Source organism: Buteo buteo, chromosome 12 (genome assembly GCF_964188355.1).
Source record: "Buteo buteo chromosome 12, bButBut1.hap1.1, whole genome shotgun sequence".
In the NCBI taxonomy this organism is placed as follows: Eukaryota; Metazoa; Chordata; class Aves; order Accipitriformes; family Accipitridae; genus Buteo; species Buteo buteo.
Genome location: NC_134182.1, coordinates 38,634,034 through 38,659,903, shown reverse-complemented (window position 1 = coordinate 38,659,903; position 25,870 = coordinate 38,634,034).

Genomic DNA, 25,870 nt, shown 5'->3' with positions numbered 1-25,870 from the left:
TACTGGATACAGCTAAGAAAAGAACCATAAATAACATTTGGTTCCAAGCTGTATTTAAGAATCTCACAACTAAATGACACTAAAAGAAGATGGGAAAAGGAAATTAACTGTTCCTTTGTAGGGACCAAATAGGAACTAATGCAGACCTTACTTTGATGCTGTAAATATTTTTCTGACAGTTGGGTACAGAACATTAAAGGTCTGCAAGGTACCATCGAGAAACTTATTTTGAGGATTTTGGTTTTATAATTTGCTACCTGATTTGCACCTTCTTTCATACCAAGCTATGTCCTTTGAAAATCCTGCTTATTTCACATGTACCTTAGTTTAATTTCTTTTGCCAAAACTCTCTATCTGCATGCCTGATTGCACCAGCAGGGTCTTGAGGGTCCCCTAATTTTAAATGGCTGCTACTCAACTTGGCACAAATTTATGCCTCAGCTTTACAAAAAAAAATGAAAACTGAGCTTACAGTCTAATGTCCTAGCTGTATATCAAAATAAGCCATCACTCAGCAAGTTTTTACAGGAAAACACATTGATGCAGAGACTTGAACAAGGTTCTTTAACATCTCCAAACAGTATTGCTTTAGTTTTGCTCTTTAGTAGCTATCAACATTTGTTTCTTTCCTGACAGAATAGGAAAATACTACAATTTAAAAGTTTTCCAGTACAGAAAGAAACTTTTTCACACTGCTCAGCTAATACTCATCCCTTTCCATCAGTGGTTATGTTGCTACTGCGTACACTGAAGAAATCATGCATCCATCCTCTCTGAAGCGCTTTAATTTTCTTGAAAGTTGCAAGAATAAATGTTTTCTTTATTGTATATTACACCTGTTCAGACTTTTAAGCTTTGCCCTGCAAAAAGGTGCCTCTGTTATAGGACAGGTACTTCCATTACAAAGAAAAAGAACAGGGAACACCAATTGTCATCAGTTGGTAATGTTAGAATAAGGATGCTTTTCTAAAGCAGAGCATTATAACTTGTAAAATCCTTCCAGCCTCAAAAGATCTCTTTTCTGCATTTAGCTTGACCTGCTATACTGGTTTCCTGCATATTCACCCACTTGAGTCAACATTTCTTATTACCTTATATTAAGCTGTCTGAACATAATTTTAAGGTATAAAAAGCTTTTCACAAGAGGGAGAGATGCCATCTGCAAAACCCGTTGCTGATATGGCTGTACTCTGTTCATCTTGATGCCCTTTCCTTAATCCTATTCAAGGCTTTTGCAGATCTTCTGAAAGCAGCAAATGAAGGGTTTTAATGAGATAAATTTGCTTTTACCAGCTTTAGATTTCAGCTTAATCTTTTCTGCCTCTTTTCTGGAGTTTTAAATGCTGAAGTACAATGCATGCTTGCTAAGTATCAGGAAATTTTTCCCTGTGGCAATTCTCCTTTCAATATTTTTGATGTTCAGGGCTTGTCTTTTAAAGACCTCCTCAATTCACACTGAATAGATGGCTAGTTTGAAATTTCTTTAGACCCACACTTTAGCTTGATAACCAAGGACCCTGAAATGACATACTGGCTCCAGATTCCTGTCTGTGTTTTTACATGCAGAAGCCCTCTGATTTTTTTCTACTGAATCTTAAACATTTAGGTCAAGTATATCAACATCACAGACCTATAATTTTCTTGAAGTGATCTAGATTCCCCTTAAACTAAAAAAGTGGTAACAAACTAGCATCAGCTTAAAGGAGAACTAAGCTTCCTCTATTTCCATTCAACATTGCTGAAAAATACACCAGCTACAACATACTATCTGCCTACTTTTCAAACCTCCCTAAAATAGAGAGTTTCCTGAAGAATAGGCATGTATTTCTAGATTTGATTTGTTCCATGAACTGTCCATTATTGAAACCCCATGCACAGGTCAATACGAGTGACAAATTTGCATTTGGTCTGAGCCAGAAGTAGCCAGAAAATGAAGTTGTCTGTCGAGAATAAGAAAACCACTCCACTGTTTATCGCGTTTAGCTAATACTAAGGTGGTTCTCCAATACAGAGAGAATTGTAAATGTCACAGCTGGATCAGGTGTTACAAACTCCCACCCACCTTAATTTTATGCAAGCCAAGTTCAGAAAATGGTTGTCAGCATTTACTTGTGTATAAGCAACATTGTTGTAATCTGCAACTCAAAGCTGCTGTCTTAATCCTGCTCAATTCTACAAGTCCCTCTTCCATGGAATAGCCTCTTGAATTAGTGGAGGCCCACTCAGTCAAGAATGGCATGAGATACCAGGACAGTCTTTTTCTTCACCCAGCTAAACTCAGCAATATTCTCCTGCCTTCTGCAGCCAAGGTATAGAACTGAGTGGGCATTGCTTGTTTGTGCACATGCATGTATGCGTGCATACATGCAACCAACTCCTCACTGTTAAACGTTTCCCTTTCTGCCCTGTAAAGAGACTGACATGAAAAACATGAATTTGTGAGAATACAGCAATGCCTATGTGCAGAGGCAATTAACTATACAGGATGAGGAGAGACCTTTTGGAGTTTTATTAGCTCATATGCCACTCTCTTCCTAGGACAACACATGAGGAAAGGTACCGGATAAGTCAGTGAAACAGTGGCAGTAAAAACTTAGGATGTAGCGGCAGTATTAATAATAAGGATTTTTTATATGGGGATAATCTGCTAGACTACATCTAGGCAAATCAGTTCTGCTTTAGCTGACTCATTAGCCTGGTCACAGCAGCACAGGGATGGAGTTACACCGATCTGAATTTCAGAACTGGCTCTACTAGGGTTAGCACGCAAGATGTTGTCTCAGCCTGAAATTCACAAACTTCGCCTCTAAATATGAAACTTGCTATGATTCTGAATGACCTTAGACTCAAATACTCAGAGTGTAAAAAGTGATCTGTGTTTTCTCAGTATGTCTTTCAACTGGCCTACCTCTAAAAGGAATATAAGCCTCCTACTTGATACCAATCTCCCTAGTTTTGCATAGGCAGTTCAAGTTCCCCCCCCCCATCTCTATGCTTTATGTTATTAGAAAACAACCTACGTAATGTTCAGTGTAACTTCACTTATAAAATTTTAAGCCAGATACAAATTTTATACTGGTTTTCATTTCATGGGCACTTGTAAAAAAAAAACCAAAATAAACCACAAAAAACCCCCAACTTCTTGCGATGCTAATGAAACTTCAGACATGACTGATATGCTACACTGACTGCTATGCGCATTTAAATTTTATATTCTCAGTAACAGTACGTTAAAATACCTCAGAAAAAAAGTCCACAAAAATCAACCAAACAAAGCCCCTATCAACTGCATCCTGCAGTCGGAAGTAAATTAAAAGTTAGTACTGCCCCATTTTGAGACAAGAGTGTAGTTAAATACAAATATCAATAATTCTATATACTTATTTGATATAACAGCAATATCTAAGAATAGAAGTCAGGGAATCTCTGTTAATTCTCAGACTCTGTCTTTAATTATTTGGTATCATCAAAATTGTCTCCACAGGTCACAATTCCATTCTGCAAGGAACCACAGTGTAAGTAACAGCAACCAGTAAAGCCGGGTCCTTAAATTGATGTAGATGTCTACATCAGTATAGTTCCATTCCATAAGCTACATACACACAGTATAAAAATTCTACAAAAGGCATTTGAAAATCTTGTAGGAGCTCCGAGATAAATCTGTATGTTCTTAAGTTAAAATCCTCCTGGTACTGGTATTAAGGGAGAATTAGGTTTGCATTAATTGAAGCTTGAAAGATGCTCTGATAATGTTATTGCAGTCAAAATGCAATTACATATAAGAATATTTAAACAGTGGAATATTTTTCATTTGAGTTTGATTTGTAACACTTACAAACATGCAGATACATTGTTGAGAGTATATGAAACTAAATCCAGATTCATTTACTACACTGTGCACCCTCATTAATACTCTGCACCACCTCCTTGTAGAAATCATTAAATGATTATAAGAATTACCAATCACACCATCTGTTTTTCTTTCCTTTCTTCTCTTTTTCTACTGCAGAACCACCCTACAGATTCCAGCTGAATAACTGACTGGTATTTTTAAAATGCTGGTCTAAACCCAGAGGCAAACACTACTTTAGATCCACAGCACACTCCATGTGCTAAAGGAAGCCCATGCTTTAGACCGATACTGTGCTGGTACACGGTGCACCTGCACAACCTTAAGAACATAGAAACCAGACTTCATTAATTCTACTGTTCATTTGGGATAGGACAGTGTCAGGACTCTTAAGTTCTACCAACAGCTTTAGAGAGATTGTGTGACATAGCAACTATAGTAAATATCATGCACAATGGGTAATCAAGACCCTTGGGCTTTGGACTGTAGTTCAATCAGTCAGTCACTATTTGACTTTGGACAAATTGCTCTGTTCGCTTTAATTGACCTTTTCATACAGGAGGATTAAAAACTTCATGACTCCCTAGTGTTTGTAACATGAGTTTAATGTTTTAAATGTTTCCCAAAGTCCTCAGCTAAAAGGTGCTATGCAAGTTGCACACAGTCAGCTGTTACTACATGAAGATGAATTTCTTCTTTCAATATGAAATAAGGCTAGCTCTAAGGAGTTGGTAGCAGTAAGCATGGAAGGGAATGCTCTGCAAAAAAAGCAGTATGAGAGTAAGCTGTTTGCTTATAAGGCAAGAAATATTTAACACTGCAGTTGTAAAGAGGCAACATACATAGAAGGGGAGATCACTGAGAATGTGTGAGTGGGAACCTAAGAGCCATTATAACATGCACAGCGTAAACGATTTCTAGATATCTCTGTGGCCTGGAAGCTGCACACTAGGCCAACAAACCAGACCATATGGCAGCTAACCACAGGCTCCCTTCTCAAGGCCTGTGGAGACTGCATATTGCTGAGGTCACTAAGCAAGCAATCCAGGGTCAGAAAGCAGCTGCAGCACTGGAAGTCTACCCTTCCCTAGTTTATGTTACAGACTGGCATTTGGAATAAGCTTCAGGGATTCTTCTGGCTGACTTTGCATGAATAAGGAAAGTAGAACTTGATTCAAAGGAGTCAGGATAAGGAAATGTATTAGCTCCTTGGCACTGGCTCACTGTCCTGCCTTCATGTTTCAATTAGTTTAGGGAGGATAGGAGAAGTTACATTGTAAGAATAGCTGTACCAAAGCCAAGATTATAAAAATATGAATGTCTTTCCTGAACAGAACATTCTGCCATTCTATCTCAAGTGTTTTAGTTAAACCTAGGCAAACTTCTGATGCAGACACATTCAGTTTAAACTGATGACTTAACTGGGTTCCTCTTAAATTAAATAAAAATAAGCTTAAGGTAAAATGTCAAGGAAGTCTTTTGTCAGGTTAATTAACTGGCTTTAATCATGCCTTACTGTATGGGCAGATATCACCTCAAAGTAGTCCATCTAAAACTACTAAAGCTTATCACCCTCAACTCTTCATTATTAGTTGAGGCAGTCATCAGCCAGAGATTTGTCTAAGTGCTTACAGACAGCTTGATTGTAAAGTCAGCTGGTTAACGTATAAGTCACTGCTACAACCATCGCCACAGTAATAGTTTGTCTATACTCTTTAACTAAATTTATGCAACTCTGCACACAAATGATTCCTCAGCTCCAATTATCTCATTTTCACAGAAGTTCCACACTTAGCAGTCTGCAGAAACCCAAGTAGGGATCATCTCAACATTCCTCCAAGTTGCTTCTCTCCCTCTGTTAATAAAAGAGTGAACTTAAACATCTCTTCAAAGCTACATATTTATCTTGGAAGTAAAAATAAGTTGCAATGATTTATTTTAGGTGCTTAGTTCTAGGAATCCCCTGTTGAAAACTCAAACTGTTGTATTTGGATCTTTTTTGATTACTGGCACACTGAAAAATTCCACACTTGAAGTCCCACTTCATTTGTTCTTCATCAGATCGTTGTACAGATGCTAGAATAATTTCTTTATTAGGATGCAGAGAAAACTTATGGCTGTGTGCACATTTGGCCTGCTTTCCCTCACTTTGCTGGCATGCATGCAAGGCACACAGCACAGGAACACTATACTTCATTTTATGGAAACATGTGTCCCACATATAACCTGCGCATTTCACCTGGTTACTTTTCAGCTTCTGCTTTTCTTTAAAGAAGGTAATTACAAGGCTATTATTTATAATGACCATTACACTGAGAGTCAGAAAGGCATGACTGGTTGTCACGCAGTGCATCTGGGGTATGACACTGATCAGAATGTGTGGAGCCTGGACGACATATGTGTTTTTGTCCTGTTCACTTACAGTTTCTGGTGTGTAGTCTGTTGGATGCCGGGTGTCCTCCTTCCAGGAGCAACAGAAGTTGAAGATGGTTCATTTCAGGCTGAAATTGTTCTTCAAAGATCCTGTAGAAACCTATGAAGACAAGGCAGAGAAAAGACGAGGCTATGAGTGTGATTCCTTTAGAAGCAAAAGCAGCATGATGTGTGGGGCAACACGTGGGAGTTAAGCATGGATACACACCACTATCCTTCCTTTATCCCTTTATGCATTGAAGAACAGCAGTCAAACAAATTAGCAGTTTCCTCATGATATGGAGGCATTTCAGGTTTGTTTTTATGAGAATATCTACCCCCGTCCCAACAGCAACATTCACTTTTTCACAACCAAGAGGCTAAAACACAGAACATCAAGTTTTGACTAGAGCTCAAATGGTCATACACTGTTAAAAAAACAGAGTTCAGTTCAAGGACAGCTTGGTCTGGTTTCACAAGCCTCTTCCTGGCTTTATTTGCTTATTTCTTTTTAAAGGAGGTTTTAATCTGCATATGTAGGAGACTTTGGTCTTGTTGCTAACGTTCCTCTGGACGTGCACTGCTATGGAAAAAACCTGTCAATAGAAGCCTGAGATTTGCTGGATCTTTCGCAAACTATTAAAATCAAAGCCTAAAAGGTACACGGGACTTGAGGGAGAAAGTAACCAAGATTAGTTCACCAAGTTAAAAAAAATAAGGAGAGGAGGTAAAGAGTAAGCATGGACCTGTTTCTCCCAGATAACCTGCTGTGACATGCAGTCACCTGCATTCCCTTGGGAAAGATGTGATATGGAACAGAATAAATAGAGCAATCTCCTCCTCCAGGCTTCTACCACATGTGGCAAAAAACCCCCATTCATTTATGTACAGCTGTCTACATAAAACATATTGGGGACTGGCTGGGATTTTATTAGGAAAGTCACAGTACAACTGTGATGACACGCCCCACAAAGAATGAACTCTTCTTCCACAGAGAAAGAGATTCTCTTTTAACAAGAGGAAAGCATCTCGGAGGTCAGTTTGTAGAGAAAGCCCACTTGGCAAGAATTTCAGCCTTAAGCAAACTTAAATCCTGGGCTGAGTGCACACCTGAATTTAAATACCCTGGGGTTGCATTTCACTTCTGGGTTCCCCCATTTCAGGTCTTCCAAGAGTTGAGTCAAGCGCTTTCAAAAATTGTATCACATGCACATGCCAGCAGTCTAACAAAGATCTTCCAAGTAGATTCATAATTAATGAACATGTGAGGTGGTGTCAGCTTTAATGATCTCAGACTTCCTCAATCTTTATTCATTTTCTAAGGACTTCCCTCTTCAGTGACTCACTGTCATCATGTTAAAAACCCCAGTTTATATATGGGATGTGACAAGGTGAAATGGAGCCTGAAGTGATGGCTATCATACGTGAATGCATTGTGCAGCTCTGCAGCTGCAAGCACATAAGGGAAGCACTGATAAAACCCTAAAATGTATTATTTTGTATGCAGAATTCAGGAATGATGAGGATTTCTCTACTGCTGTCTTACTGACCCCAAATTTGTGCAACCCGTTTTTTTTAGACTCCTAAGCCCTGGAAAATAAAACTTCATTTACAAGTATATGTAGGTCTCCTCCTAATAAATCCCATTCTGAGGTTTTTTTCCTAAATGGATCTTAATTGATTCTTTTTTTTTTTTTTTTTTTTTAATTTGGAGGGAGAGGAATAATATATGTATGAAATATAGACATGTACTAGTGAACTGATCAGTGGGTTGGGTTTTTTGTTTTTGTTTTTTTAACCTACCATCCTTTCAGGATCTTTTATCCTCAAAAATAATCAAATTGCCTCCCCTTACACATATCAGGAAGGAAGATAATTTTAGGGCAACTCTGGAAACAACAGGAGGCTTTCACACTCAAGTTAAAAGAAAAACAACAAAAACTTCAACATGCACAGCAAAGTAACTCTGCTTATATAAGCAATAAACAGTCAATGCCTGAGCAGCATACACAGCAAGCTTGTTTCAGCAAGAAATGCCTTCAAAATAGACTATTCCAGAATATGATAACTTCTCAGGTCAGGGAAACTAGATTCTAACTGCTGCTCTCTGAGCTCTGAAACACCTTGTTGTTATGCAGTGGAATGGTAGTATAGAGACTTTAGCCTACAAATAACCTTACAGGTACTGGAAAGGGGATGCTCATTAAAGGATAAAGGCAGGACACTGTTCCTCAAACCCATATTTTGTTTTTGCAGGATGAATGCAACAACAACACTGTATTCATTCTAGCTGGGTTTGAAGTGAAAATTATGTAGCTTTTGGCCTAGGTAGAACAGCACCAGCCACTTTAAATAAAGAAGAAAATCCCACTCCCCAGACTCTTAAGAAATACTCAGAACTTCCAGCCAGAAAGCTGTTGAATGTTACCTGCCTTCTTTTCAGTCTGAAGAAAACAGAAGGGAAATCGATAAGGAACCTACCTGCACGTGAAGAGAGGTAATAAAGAACACAGGACTAATTATTGCCATTGGCCAACTAGGGCAGAACTAGAAGTTTATGGGCCTACAGTGTTGCTGCACTCTGAACAGTGTCTCTGAATAAAGAGCATTGTGGAGTTCCATATTTGTCACAGATTCCCAATAAAATGTGCTTAGCTTACACATTAAAAAGGGGGCTGGGTTTCCCTCTTCGCTCCTTATTTACTCAGTTATATAAACTCAACTTGGTATTACAAGCCCTAATAACATTCTGTCCAATCTGAGCATTAGAAATAAACAGACATAACATAACAGGTCTGAACCTGTATTCTACCCCAGTTTTTGTACCAGAACACTCAATTTCAAGGAAAAGCCAACTGGACAAAACTATGTAAGATGGCCTTCTTTTTGCCCCGTTCTGCTTTTTCTTACACCCGAGCAATTCCATTTTAACCGAGGAAGTAACATGCATATAATTGAAGACATAATTTTGCCTGAAGGTCCTCAAGTATCAAGAGACTTAAGAGTGTGCTGAGCTTTAACCACATGGTTAAATACTTTGCTGAGCTAAGACTTTATTTAATGGTTCTCTTGAAGATATACCAACCACTAGACTTCAGTGAAATGGGGTGTGTAATTCGAGTAGTTTAAAGGTTCAAGTATGCAGACTTGCATTTACTGCAAAATATAAAGGTGCACCTGAAATAACATATGTAAACAAGATATGCAAAGTTGACCATAGAGTTCTCAAGGTCTTTGCAGAAATATCCTGGAAATATATATGATTTTACCATTTAAAACAAGACGGCTTTACAGTAATATAGTTTTATTATGAGAATATCATATGCCTTCCCGATATGAGATTCAAAACCAACGCTGCAGTCAAATTTAGCATTTGACAACTTTTGCTTACATCTTTGCACTCTGTGTTATCATGCTGGAATAAAGATATTTATGCTCTCAAAACACAGTAACACATTGTCCTTACTACTACAAATACCTGACAGAGGGAAATTAGGACCCTTGCTCTAAGAAAATGTCAGGTTCTTCAAAGAAAGACTCCTTTTCACTAGTTAATTGGAAACCATATTCCACTGTACAGAAGCAGGAAAAACCTTGTGAGCCAGAATTCAAACCTAACCTCTTATGGAGGCACAATTGCTTCTGATACATTGTCCACCACTGCTATTCAAGACCCAGATTGACCAAGATTCCTAAGTACGTACTGTAAGTAAAGACAACACTCACACATTTACAGGTGTGGATATAAGTGAACATCCTCCTGTAACATAGCCTAAGCACTTGGAGACTGCTTCGCTGACAGCTCATTTGCAAAACATAGTTGATTCACCACCCCAGAAAACAGTTCTTACATTTCTAGTACACAAAAGATTTGAATTCTTCATGCTAAAATAATACTGACTACAGCAGGTAGTCATGAAACCTATCACACCTCACTGAACTACCTCATTCAACCACCTCATCATCTCATTAAATCTCAAATGATTATTAATTATTATTTTTTTATTTCAAGGGGTACTGCAGCTTTAGCAATAGATCAAGAATTTTAAGCTCATAGAATTAGGATTTTTTAGTTTGTCTTTAGCAAAATAATTGTGAAAAGAAAACTCTTTATTTGACTCCAAATCCTTATTTGGTGGGAAAAAATGGAATTTCAGAACTGTGTAGAATATCTTCTTGAAGCATAAAAATATAGGACCCCCCTTCTTCTGCTCTTCCTATTCTTAATTCTGAATAGGAATTAAGACCCTGCAAAATACACTAATAAATGAAAAATAAATAGTTTGTTTAGTCTCTGTAATAGTATACTACAGCCACTTTTATGTTGGGTGCCATAGTATTTGTATAATGGTCAATGAGTACTACTTCTCCCCAACCCTAGGAAAAGTAATAAAGATATATTCTTTTTGCACACATTACCCATTAACATTAAGTGTCTCACATGCCTCTTTCAATACAAATATACAGAGATCTGCACATCCAAGCTCCCAGGAGCTGCTATACCAAAAATACATTATAGCTTTACTAGGTGACAGTAATAAAAAGGAGGAAATAACACTATACAGGATTTTCATAGTAAAAAAATTTGCACATGTTCAAATTCACACAATTCTAACTTCTTTTGCTCTGCCATTGCTACTTCAAGTATCCTTCTGGGACTCTTGAGGACTTCTAGAACACACATGCAATCTGTATTTATTGAGTCTAGCCACTCAGGTGGATTCTGTCCTGAATGCAGCATCATGCTCTGCTTAGTCTGGTTCTCACTTTCTTTCCTGGAACCTTAATGAATGGATTTCCCATTCCAACCACGGACATTCATTATTACAGTTTACAAGTTAGTTGTGCTTCACTCCACACAACTAGTTTGCTCCTTTCCTGCAGGCATCTTAATTCCTAATTTTCAGCAAGCTAGCCCAAATGAAAATCACTATCAGTATGGTTAGCATTTGGAGTTTTAGTATTGATTTATGCCTTGGGTGAAGAGGTTAATTAAATGTGAATTTTAAGCTGACAACATGATTAGGGGAGTGAGGAAGCCTGAATTCATGAATACTTCCAAGAGCTGTTAAAACCATTTAAAATTAACAATGACTGGAAAAACCCTGCCTGTTACTGGCAACTAGATTAATGTGATTGTGAAGACTTTAACAGAAATAACACACAGTCTCATGTATTCTAGTCCAGGTTTTTTGTTTTGTATTTATACTGACATTAGCACCAAATTTAACACTATATGGAACCTGCTTTTGTAAATTCTACTTTTGTTTCTTAACTTTTCCTCCTTTTTCCCTTTCAACAATTAATCCTGGAACTGTATGAACTACTGGCTATACAAACCTTGAACCCAGTCATGCTCTAGAACAAGCTACTGAATTACCTTAACTGAAAGCTTTGAAATATCCTGGCCATAGCTCCAGCTGACATATGCTCAGCAAAGCCAGAGGAACTGTATCTGTCCATTTATTTTAGAAGGAATTCTGCTAAGATGTTCTACCTTCACTTCCATGTACAACCACCAGTGGAAGTTCCACTGATTTAAACCACAAACCTACGCTCTTGAGTTCAAGATTGTTGAAATTTTTTTTCTTGATTTTTTTTTTTTTTTTAAGCTCATGTACTCTTTCCTTTCCTAGGTTTATTCTGGTTTTTTTGTTGCATCTTTACAGAAAACATTTAAGAGTTTGCTCGTACAAGCAAGGGGGAAATCCTATTCAACTTGACACACTACTCTTATAAGGAAGCAGTAAACTGAAAAATACCTAGAGGTGGGAGAGGAATGAAACATATAAAGCAGCAACACTTCTTTTAAGAGACATACACACTGACATAGTAAGATTCAGCACTGGAACACAAGTAAGATTCCAAGTGGGGAAATAAGAGAGGAACGGGAAAAAAATAGCAGCTCAATCGCTATCACCACTCTGCTACCTCCTGCCACACAAACCTTTCAGTCAGTTGACTAGCTCAGTAAAACAGCAACACCACTGAGCTCTGCACTGGCAAACAGAAGAATTGCATACCCAATCTGACTAGCTCTTGTCTCACTTGGATTTCTCAACACTACGCTACAGTCTGCAACACAGGTGCATTTACAGTTAACTAGGAAAACAATCACACTTAATGTCATTCATTCTGCACATCCCATGGCAAATGACCACTTTGCAATGAAAACAATCCATCTCCTGCTATTTGTTTAGACTGTCCTTGTCTTTTCCTCTCCATCCTTCATAGCAGACCACTGCTAATAACAAAGGGCAGAGAAAAGGCCAAAACTGGTTATTTATGCAGTACATTGCCTCAACTAATGGACAGAAAAATGTGCTCAATTGCCATTTCTTTTTCTTCCCACCTCATATGAAACCACAGGCTTGTGGAACTTCTTTTATTAGCACTATATCTGCAAATCTCTTTGGAACACTGCACGACAGCCATCTGCAATGAAGTGTTACATTCAGTCTTTGCCCTTGGCATACTGTGCGTGTCTTGATAGAAAGACAGAGATCATGCCTGAACCACTTTCAAATTTGTAACAGGATGTTGATATTTTCTTTCTGGTTACTAATGAGGGAAAAGCCAACAAAACATTACTGTTTTTTTAATTCCCTGTCCTCACACATCAGGGCTGCTTATCTATTATTTTAAAGGTTAAACTGAGAACGATTAACCTGTGAATAGACAGTGTCTGATTAACTACCAAAAAAATGAATACTTGCATTGATTCTGAGTAAAATCAGAGGCAACACAAACAGCATCAGCATGGACAGGTATAAGAAAACTTGAGCCCCTCTGCCAGTTTTCCAAAATGGTGATACAGATCCTTTAGTGCAGTGCTACGTAACAGAAACTCAGCAAAAAACCAAACACTACAAAAGAAGGAAAACACACAAAACACACCAGATAAGTTGCATAGACAGGAACAGAGCTCTGACTTCCCTTACCCCAAACCAATGCCCAACTCGCTTTGTCTGATTTTGTAACTCACCAGTTTTATGTCCACCAGGGTGTGCTCGTTGCCATATAACACCAGATACCAGAATTCCTTCTAAATCAATTATCTGAGATCCCAAAAGCAGTTTACCAGATACCTTAGTCTGTATGCAGTGCTACCACACAGCTGGACTGCTGAACTAACATAGTATATTTAGGGCATGTTCAAGGATCCCCTACATTACCATGTCGATGTCCTCCCAGTCCTACACACCCAATATAAAAGCCTTCTAGTGTCTTTAGTCAGTAGCTTGAAAGGAGAAAACATTAACTGAGTATGGCATGACATAGAGTAGATCATGAAGCAACTCCATCTTGGCAGCAGGAAAGATGTTCCTTTTCATTCAAGTGGAGATAGGAGATTGGTATGCAAGTTTGTATCTATCAATACATATAGAAAGTCTGGGGTTTAAGACACTGGACACCGGGAGGAAAAGGAAAATGCACCAGGACATTAAGCAGCAGTACTTTACCATGAATCGTCCAGATTTTTTTTGGCAGAAGAGCTTTTCCTACTGTTATATCCAAAGAAGCAATAACTATTATGATTCAAAAAAACCTTAACGTTACTACTGACCTGTGCAATGTAAGCGAGATTAAGATCAAGCCCACAGCATTTCACCAAACCTTAGTTTATTCTCTGTTGCTCAACAGATTATTTTGGAGCAACTACACCGAACTCTTCACTGAAGGAGCAACAGGGAAAATAGTGAGAGTGAGCACGAGAGCGTACGCACACGCAAGGAAACACTTTTTTACTGTGAGGGTGAACAAGCACTGGCAAAGGTCACTCAGAGATGTTGTGGAGACTCCATCCTCAGAAATATGCAAAAGCACAAAAGCCATCTGGACACGGTCCTGAGCAGTCAGCTCTAGGTGGCCCTGCTTGAGCAGGTGGGTTGGACAAGGTGACCTCCAGGGGTCCCTCCCAACCTCAACCATACTGTGATTTTGTAACATATATATTTTGTACACACACAAACATGCATGTGTACATATGCACATGTAGACTGTATATATATATATATATGTGTATATAAAAATACATGTACACACACATATACCACCACTGCCCAAGAACTCCAAAACAGCCTATTCACTGGCATTGAAACCTGATCAACTACACTGTAATTTCATGCCACAACAGTGCATGGATATACAGTTCTTTACCCTGTTATATATTTGCTGCTTCTGTAATTTGTGTAAATACAGTAAGACAGCAGCTGTCTTGAGCTTCTTATTTCTTCCAGAATACTTGTTACAGTCGTCTGATATTTAATTACACACCACACATTGTTCCTTCTACAAATTAAGTGTCTTATTTAATTCAATATCCTACTGCATTAGTATGGCTGAAATCAGCAAACAATAGTTATTGTTTTCTCTAGTGCTCTTTGTTAGAGCTGGTTACATTATTTGTTGTGAGCAATTTATTTAGTCATTCCCCCCCACACACACACTCTACAGAACAAATGAGGCTAGATTTTACTAATTTGCTTTTCACTCCTAATTATTTCATGAACATCACATTAAAACATTATTTGCCAAACAATCTTTAACTTTTCTTATTTCTTTTGTGTAACTTTTTACCTCAGACTGCTCATTATTTCTCAGTTATTTCCTGGACTGACCACTTAACTTGCAAGTTGTTTGGTTTTGTTTGTTTGGTTTTTTTTTCCTCTTACCCAATTAAACTATTCTGGGCTTTAGAATCACTTTTTCTTTGTCCAAAAAATTTTCTTGAATACATGCAATCATGCTATTTCATGAATAACAGATTAAAACTTTGCAGAACACCTGAGGAATAAGTCCTGGAAATATTTGGAAATATTAATATGGAAATATTACAACTTATTTGTGTGTTTTCCCCTTCTGTCCATGTTCTGTGTGAAAAATTTCTCACTGCAATATGAAGAAAATAAAGGAATTGCAAATAAGGGAAATGTGTCTACAGTGAATTACATCCAGGAAAAAAAAAAAAAAAAAAAAGGCCTTTGCTACAGCTGTAAGCACAGTATTCTTTGAAGTTCATGCTGATTTTAACTTCCTATTCTGGGCACGCAGCTTTCATGCTCAAAACATACATAACTCCCATTTGAACTCCAAATTTGAAAAACTCATGTTTGTTACCAGCATTCCTCTCTTTCCCCCTATTAAGATATTGATCCTTTACAGCTCATCGATGATCTTAGTATGTTTTCACATTAAAAGTGAAACAGATCAGATTCTGACTTGCATAAGAGGAAAAATGAGCAAGATTCATCTTGCTACAGTTTAGCATACATACAAGTCTTGTATCAAATTTAAGTGTATCAAACCACATCAATTACACTGGCATAAGATGTTGAGAGGATGTCCTTACTTCAGCCTAAGACAGGTACATTTCAGTCTAACCCAGTTTTATTAGGGATTAATATTCTATACCACCTTAAACAGGCGTAAAGAGAAAGATAATTTACATGATGCAATGTCCCTGGAAAACCAGGCCTGAGTGCTGACAGCCCTAACATGAAATAGCAAGACTGTAATTATTTCAAATTAAGGAAAACTCATTTACACAGTATCTTATTATGCTTCAGCTTTTCCTGTCAAGCTGGAGACCTCTGCACTAATGTGCTATTTCTATTTAATCTTTTCAAGCAAACAAAATTGTTTATCTTTGCTGAGCCAGATTAGTTCAAACATATACAAGAGCTGTTCTAAAAATTACATTCCCTCTAATTCCAGCCCCTGTTGCTCCAGAGAGCTGCCTGACACTCTATCCCAACAGATTCACAAATGTCACCAAAACCTGCAGAGCACTGACCTTTAAAGTACTCTGCTAAACTGTGCAACATGTGGCACTCTGAATAATTGAGATTGTTGATTTGAGTGGGAAGTAAAGTAGAAAACCGCACAATTCTCCTTCTTACTTTGTGTAAGTGATGATCAACCTGAACATACCAAAATTATTTTTCAGTGTCCCAAACAAACTTTTGTTCACATCTCTCATGCACAAAGAATTTCCCTGTGCAGAGACCTCTATGTTAGGCTCAGCAAAAGAAGCAAAAAAACCCCAAAGGATAAACTGCTATTCCAAAGCGCATACAATTTAAATAGAAGATGAGACAAGAAGCAGAAGTGAAGTACAATATGCATCATCGTGATGCTTTAGGGTAGCATTAAGACAGCAGAGATGAAACAAAAAGAGCAGATGCTTGAGGAATAGGGTCCAACTTAAAAAAATTAAAAATAATATTCTATTTCTGGTTCTGTCACTCATCTGTAATGGGACCCAGTGCAAGAAATTATGTGCCTCATTTTGTACTGTCTTATCTACTTAGACTGCAACCTTTTCAGGGCAGGAAACATTTCTCAGAGTGTAGTTCAGCAGTATCTGACACACTGTGAAAAGAAAGAAGAAAGTATGTGAGTTAATTTATCAAAAAAAACCCCAAAACTCAAAAGTTCCAGGCATTTTTTTTTTTTTCCATGTTATGAATGTTGTAGAAAATTTGGGTTTTCTGGGTGTCTCCAACATCCATTGAGCTTGCATACTAGTGTGTTAATGTGGTTTTTAGTTTTTGTGGTTGGTTTGGTTATGGGTTTTTTTTTTTGTTACCTTTTTTTTTTTTTAAAAGATAACTTTGTAGTTAATTTTAACTTTTTAAACTTTAAACACATTATTTAAGATAACCCCTTACTATATTTTCTGCAGTCAATAGCAGTCAATATTTAAACAAACAAACAAAAAACCGAATTAGATATCAAACCACCAACTGTTAATACAACATGAATAGATGACCAGATTGCTCTTGTGACAGAAGTGGTCACAAGTTGTCTACAAGGGTAACAACTTATCATATGTTTTTAATTTTTTCTTTCTGTACATTATGCTACTTACAGTGGGGGAAGTTTCCATTAGTTTCTGGTTGAAGAGAGGAGATGGAGTCCATCTGGGTAGGAATTCATTACAAGTCAAATAATGACAGCATCATATGGATGAGTTTACTGTTTGTAATGCAGGGCAGTCTAAAAACACTGGGAAGCATAAACATATCTGAGAAGAAATATAACACCCCTAACTAGGCAAATTAACAAAAACATACCAGTAAGATGAGGCTCGCTCTCATTTCCTTGGTGTGTATAAACTCAAAAGGAACAAAACACAGTGAAAGAATTCTTGAGGAATTGTTGTGAAGTGTTTCTTCAACTGGGTCTGTCCTCAGATACTGTTGCTTTTTATCCCCAATTACAATAATAAACTAACAAACATACTTTCACTCCAGGGAAGAATATAATTGGAAATTGATAAACTGCCACAAGTGTAATTTGACCCATAAGATTAAATGAGAATAATCAGAAAGTAGGTGATGACCCATAAGCCAGATGTTCAAGCACATTCAGATACCTCATGTCTGACAAAATGATGAAGAAGAATTCGTTTGTATACACTGAATAATCTGATCCCATTTCCATACAGATTTCTTAATTCTTTCCCTGAAACACTTGGTGTTGGCACAGACCTGGGCTGGCAGCCTGCTCAGACCTCTGCAGTATCAATTCCAAAGCCTCTACTGCAGCTCTGCTATCTGATGCCAATGTTGCATTTTGCTCAAGGTAAGATTTATATGTAGGCTTCTGTTGAAAGTACAGTAATGGTAAGAATGGTTTACAAATGTCCTCCATGTTAGCAGCAACACACAGAGTAGGAATATTAACCATGACTGGCAAACTTAAATGTGCTGGGAAATTAAACCTCTTGTTTATTCAACTATCATAAAATGCCCGTCACCTTGACAACAAGGCATTTATTTACAAATCTGGAAGCACAGAATAGCATAAAGATACCTATACAGAGTGCAACATTATGGGAAATGGCTGTCACTGCTTTTTGAAAAGTAACTCCAAAAGAGTAGTGGGAGGGGGGAGGCGCAGGAGGAGAGAACATTGTACAGGAGAGAGATTCTGATGCAGTCTATAGCTTCTTAGCATAGTAGGCATTTGTTTATGGATATTTGTGAGAGTTGGTACCCACCTGTACTTAATTAGGAACCAACTTCTCAATAACCTACTAAATGCCATGGGCTCCAAGAGGTATAAGCAATAAGTATAGATGAAGAATGTTAACACTGATTACCTCTGGAGGATGAAGCAAACCAGTGCAAAACAAAAACCAGAGGCGGACTCTCTGTAGAGCTTTGACTGGTGATTCAAGATAGGACAGATTTACTCTACAGACTCTGTTCAGGACAATCCATGTGGTAGTATTTGTTCCTTTGGGGACCAAACTTAAACCTACCTATATGCAATCTACAAAAGAGTCCAAGAAAACATACAGCTCCTTTAACCCAGTGCAGCTTACTATCACTCATCTAAAAAGTTAGGTTTTTTAAAAGGCACTACAGACAAGGCACCAAAAATAAACAACCTACATTTGAAACAAAAAAACGCAGGTTCTCTTTCCAATGACATTTTTGTTTTTCTAAAGTGAGATTAATTATGCTGATAAGAGCAGGATCCAAATGGCATCTAAGCCCTGAAGACCTTAAAGTCTTCTTTTGTGCATGTGAAGATAGTGTACATTCACACCTACAGGAAGAATTTTTTTTATCTGATGTAATGAAGCACCCATAACCTGACTCTGCTCAGACTTACCTCCAGTACAAACAAGAAATCAAATCTACTAAATCTACAAGTCCAGCTGTCAATCCCCTACACATCAGAACCAGCAGCTGTTCAGTGTGTTATCACACACATCTTTCAGAAAATGAAAAGGCTGCTCCTCACAGGTCTGTCAGTCATCTAGTCTGACAAAGTAGTTTCAAACTTGTCTTGTGTCATTTATTAGTCAGCATGAATCAAAACGTTGTCCTAGGCATCTACCGCCCTTGGGGTTCTTCAGCACTACAGACAAGCTGATGCATTATGACAAATGTAAGCAGGAACAGGGGCTCAACCTCCAATTCCTTTTGCACAACCACATACAGCAGAGGCAGGCCCAGAAGCCCCTCTACCACATCACTGAATCTCTTAGTTGTATGAGACCAATATAGTAGCAGTACTTACTAAATGATAACATGCAAAAATATCCAAACCAGCTAAGCAACCTCCCACACAACAAAAATGTTAAAGACTAGTAATTTGATTTGCAGACGTTAGATGAGTATGAGCTACAGAAACATCTAGTTTTAAAATTGGCAACTCTCACAAGGCAGTTTTTGCAGATTTTTACCCTCGCCTTGAAAAATAGGTTTTGTTCATCTCTCATAACCTGTATACAACAGAGTATGCTGTACAGATAGAGCTGGTCAAAGGGGATTCCCCGCTCCTCCCCAGCAAACACACGAGTTTGGTTTTTGACCATTATGTTAGATTTGTGGAACTCGGGTCATCAACAGCTTTAGTCTTTTTCTTTTTTTTCTTTTTAAATAATATTCTTAACAAAAACCCTATTCAACTCAAACTACACCTATAAAGTAAGGATATCTTCAAAATAACCATCAAGATTAGCAAACAAACTCAGGAAACCTATTTCAGAAGTGTTTGGGTTTGACTTTTTAAAACAAATCTGCCTATATATTTTAAAGGTTGCGTCTTCAAGGTATCTGAGCCCATCTCAGTCATTAGCAAACAAGGGTATCCTGTGAGAAAGAAAACATCATCCCTTTACAGATAGAACGCATACAAACATCTTATGATCAGCTCAGGATCATACACAGAGTTAAAGGCTGAGAGGAGAAATAAATCAGGACCCCACAATACATTCTAGTTGCATCATCACCTGTTCCCTCCAGATGGGACAACCTTCCTAAAACTTGAGTCATTCACAGGAGGCATTTGGTTCAAGATAATCTCTGTGATGTACCTCACCGGTTTACATAGTGCCATTCTGTACACTGGAAGCTCAGAGAAACAAGGTGGGCTCTTTGAATTTTTACCCAATGTTATAAAAAAATAACTTCTTGCCCTTAACCAACATGTAGCATCTCTTCAATAAATGCAAAATATTGGTGAGCTTGAAGGGACACCTGCTGGCAAAAGGTGACATTACAAGCACGTAGCATAAGCCCTATGTTACTGAGTATTGGCATAGGAAGAGAACCCCAAATGGTATTACAGCCTGTGACTGAACAATGATCAATAGCCTGGAGGAGATAACAATTGTAATAAAAGGAATAATATACTCATTTTGCTTAATTCAGGAATCAGTTGCAATTGCATCTGGGTAACCCTATCCAGTTGGGTTATGTGGCTGTCTTAAAACACGGATAAACTGAATATTGCATCTGCAAAGCAGGAAGATGTTATTTAGCTAGAACCCGAATGCATTGCCACACTTGTCGTAAGGGCCCTGCCAGCTCAGCAAAGAAGCTGAAGCAAAGATATGCACACTAGGTGAATGCAAGATTCTGCCTCAGTAGGAAATGGCCAGAGGTGACTGTAGGAGTAGAGGTACACACCCTCAAAGGCATATATATACAGTAGTAGATTTCAAGCAGAGTTAGCACCTTTGAGGATTTGGACAAAAAAGGAAAGAACAGGATCTACAAGATGACAGCATGTTAAGAGCACCACTAGGGTATTTGGACACCTCCCCACACTGAATTATTAAGAGTCAAAGGCTCCAGAAAAACCTAGCCTGTCCTCACCACAGAGATTACAGAAAGTGGGAACTGGACCATACCCAGACACGAATGAGGATCCCCATGCGAATGTGGACATTTCACATTCTGCCAGTGCTTATGCCAGTGGCTAAAAAAAGCACCAGGTCAACAAACCAGGGACATGAACTCACCCTTCAGACACAGTGAACAACTGCCGTCACTGACTGTTTCTGGGAGCCACAATGCTGATTAAAAGTCTTCATTTTTCCCTCTCTCTCTAAAGCTATCAGAACTTTTCTATGACACAATTCTGTGCTTTCCGCGTTAAAGTGATGCAACACTAGTGGAAGGATGCTTCCCTCCCCTAATTCAGCTCATCATGCTTGTCTTACAAGATCTTATACTGGGGAAGAAGCAACTTCTCCATTAGATGCACTGGAAAGCAGACATGACACTGTAGTTAAACCACTATAACCATTTCTTTTTTTTATCCATATAAAGGAAGGGACTTTAACTCTCTGAATGCTCACATTTGCCATGAAAGGCCAACCTGCCTCAAAGCTGCTCCTTTACCAGCCTTATCTTCCACACTCCTCTTTATAAAAAACTATTAGCCAGGCTACAGAAATCCTTTAGATGTGGTTTTCTGCTTTAAAAATAAGAATCCCAACAGATAGCCTCTTGCGCTGAAAAACCAAAAGCAAAAAAACCCCAGAAGTTACTGCCCATGCTGTAGCACTAAGCAATACCACTAAAATAACAACCCTGTATGTATCTGGGATGGGTAAACCGACAAGTATTTCAGAGGTACAGAACACTTCAATTTCATGCTCTCTAGGCTTGCTATTACTAGCTCAAGCAGGCAAAAGATGCATATGAAGTGTTGCAAAAATACCTAGACAGCATGCCCTGTACACAGCTCTGCTTTTGAGTTTTCTTCAGCAGGATGCGCGCTTGGTGTAGTGAATTATTGGGTATCCACCCTCTTCCATGAAAACAGAGACAAGAGTAGATTTAAGGATCATCCTTGTCACTACCTCTATACCCTACCCCACCTCAATTTCTGCTTTAAATATTTCTCCAACCTCATAACAATGTTGATTAGCTGACTTTTATGAAGTTTTGACCTAAGAGATAGTAACTGCAAACACAATGGTTCCATGCATTTCCTAAAGGCTTTTATTTCCAAATATGGTTGTGGTGATCCTCCCCCCTTTTTTTTTCCTAAATGCAAAGCTTTTCAAGTCCTTTTGCTTCAAGCTGGTCCTCATAATTAAAAGAACTGATAAAAAAGCCTTCGTTAAAGGGATCTGTGCATATTAGAGCTCATTAAAATGTAATTCCCACAAAACAGGACATTTTAATCTATCCATACTTGGGAAAAGAGGAAGGAAAATTAGATTATTCCCCCCCCCGCCCCGCAATGTATCTGTAGGCCATATGTGTTAATTACAATTTACTTGTCTAAATGAGAAAATTATACATTAGCAAGTAGTTAACTAGTTATTAACTCAATCACTCTTCAGAGATTTGGGAGAAATTATACTCCCAGCTAAGTAATATACAAGCTAGAATGGACACCTATTTTGCATGTTCTTCAATCTACAGAGAAGTTGTTGAAAGGATTAAAATCATATTAAAAACACTGCTTAAGTATTGTAAGTTACACAGAGAAATACTCCTATAACCATTTTACACAGAAAGGTAAACTGAGGTAGAGGTTACATACAGCCAACACTCCACACTATGTTTGTTATAATTCTGGCTATACATTATCAAAACAGAAAACTCTTGAGTAAACAGAGCCAGCGTACTCAACAACTGCAAGCAGATGAGTAAAAACAGCACATGCCTTGATATGTAAAAAAAAGTACAAAGCTGAATGAACTGTTTCAGTTGAAAAGGATACAGCATAGGTATCAGCCCAGGAGAGATCAGCAGTCAACCATACGGTGTTTTAGCATCACTATACTTTAAGAAGGGTCACATTTCAAGCTGCTTTTTTTTTCCCCCTCCAATCAAAGGACGCTTCTTGACCAATTGCAAAAGGAATTGTCTAGAGTGAGACCTAGTAATTCTCTTCTCCTTAGTTTCCCCACCTGTGAAACAGTAACAGCAATAGGGATCTTGTTCTTTGAGATACACCGATTAAAATGATTACGTTAGATACTGCTTTTTATAGTCTTTTTCCATGCAGTTATCAGTTCCATCATATACATTATGAATCTATACCCACACCATTCCTAAATAATAGCAAAATTATATTAAATTATTTGTAAATGGGAAATGTGTGCATGAAGTGGCTGTTACCTGGGGGTTCCTCTTGTCAGCTTTACTCCTACTCAGATTTTAACACTGCAAGTACATGGGGCTAGGCAGACATACCAGTCCCTTCCGGGCTGACTTTTTATTAGTGCAATTGTCCAATAGGTGGTGCTTACAGTGCAGTACTTAACTACTTGTTCTACCACTGATTCTCTCCATTCACACAATTAGATTACTAAAGTCATTTTAGCAACAAGAAGAAACCAACTTCCTTTGTAAATAAATCCCAGACACAAACTGGCAGCTCCCATCTCCCTGCCTAGTTAAGGAATATTTGGATAAACTCCTGAGGCAAAAGCAGGAGACATATCAGCAATTTGGCAGACACATTCTGAAGAGATGAGCTCCTAAGGAAAATTACACTAGGAATATCATTTGCATCTGGTTAGTGTGAAGTGGGAGTAAAACACTGTTTTCCTTATATGTTTCACAGCTACCTTGTACTGGTATGAGTCATTACAGATAGTAAAGCACCATAAGGGGTAAGATGGTCCAGAATAGGCCTAATCCTCAACTGGGGTAAATTGACTCCTTGGAGAAGCACCATTTTCTACCAGTTTATCTGTTCAGCATATCAGCAGCTTCACTTGATAAAAACCTTTCAAAATATCAGATATCCAGTCTTGTAGAGAAACAGGCTCAGTATCTTTATATATAAAGTTGCTAGCTTTTTCTTTTCAAGATGCACACAGTAATACTTTTCACAAATGCTATATCCTCAGTCTACCTGGTATGTAATGAACTGTTGATAGATGACAGCAATCATGAGTGACTGCTATTACATCTTATTCTGTGAGTGGCAGAATGAATAGCATGAATTCATTTCAGAGTGAATGAATACCTTCAAAGCACCGTTCATAAAACAGAAGCGTTCAAAGCAGGGTTACCATTTCCAAAGATTCAATATTGCTCCAATTTATTTTTCAGATGGAGGGCCAAGCTCATCCTCATCACAAGTCTTTTGAAGTCAGACACCAGAGCTGACTTTGGTTTACAAATTTTCATACACAGGGTATGTCTTCAAAAACAATTGTTACTGTACCTACTAATTGCATTGTATGGCACATAGTACAGTTTCACTGCTGTCAGCTGGTGGTCACCCTACAGACAAACTTAACCCATTACTTCACTGTGCTACTCTTCAGATGGATTTGCTGCATGTCTGTTGAAGGCAACAGCATCTTTAGTGTTCACTGAAGACTGCGTGAGATTTCCCAGTAGAACAACTGATAGCATGTGTTCATAAGAAGGCAACAACACTGGCTGAATCACAGGACTCACGTGAAAATATTTTCTATACTCTGCCAAAGTTACTGCCTGGCACCCATTCTGCCTCACTTCCACCTGGCATATTCATGTAGTACTACAAAGTTAATACTGTAACAAACTAAAGGATAGATGTCGGCACCAGCAGTACACTGTAATCACCTTCTCCAAGACAGATATTTTAATTTACACACTCTCAAAACTGTGGCTTCATCTAATAATGGGATTTTTGATTATCCACTGTACATTAGGAACCTCTGAAAAGTGATCTGAAATAATCTGTCTCTACTGAGCAGACTGCACTAGCAGAACGCAAGGAAAACACATTTGCAAGTTCTTTTAATACAGCTGGACGCTAAAAATGCTTTCTTGGAAAGTAGCTTTCCAAATCAACAAAACATGCAGAGATTTTACCCAGAGATTTCACAGTCCTAAATTTCATTCAGTTTTCTACCTCCTCTTTGGACACACAATGTCTTTGAATTTCTCTACAAAATACTAGGGTTTTCAGTTAAGAGAATGCCACCTAAGTAAACTTAGTGTATCAATACATCACCTTTGATGAAGCATTAACACATGAAGATTTCTCAGACCCAGGTATAATTTCTGGTTTATGCAGAGCATTTACTTCAGAGCAGGGAGGCAGAAGGGGAAAGACCATTGGAAAGGCCATCATTGAGACAGAATCGAACCCTGATGCTCATAAAAAAACCCAAACGTTACTTTTCCATCCACCTTAACTCTTACATATCAATCTTCTGGTTCCTCTCCTAATCCTCTTTTAATGACTGTTCTGAAGGAATAGACATGAAGGCTGGAGAGAAGACATGTTACTGGCAAGTAAACCAGACAGAATAAACCTGTGCCCTGTCAGTTATCTGTACCATCTGTGGCCTATAAGATTACTGTTCCTGAGCAGTTAGTAACCTCCCACTGAGGGAGAGAGGCTCATAATTCTGATGAAATTAAAGCTCAAGCTGCAAAAATTCTCCATTCTCTGTTAACTGAAACTGCTGACCAACATGACAAAAAAAAAAAAAACCCTGAGTCTGTTTTCATGGTTGTACCAATCCTATCGGTTTATATAGAACACAGATCCTTCCCTTCTTGTAATCAGCTTTTTTTTTCTGTCACTCTTTTGTTAACAGCAGCAGCAACAAGAGATCAAACAAATTTCAATTCCTCCACACCATGTGATACTTATTAAAATTTCATAAAGAACTCCAAAATTGCTTGTGCTACTCTGTTGTGTCCATTACAGCAACTAGAACATACAGTGCCCAAAACAAGGGGGTTTTTGCCTTGGGAGACCAGGGTTCAATGTATGCAAAAAGTATACAAATACTAAGAGACAAGTTTCTCTGTACTGCAGACAGTTTAAGTGCTTTGTATTGTTCACATTTCCATGACACTTGAAGATTCTTTGTGGAACTCATAACAC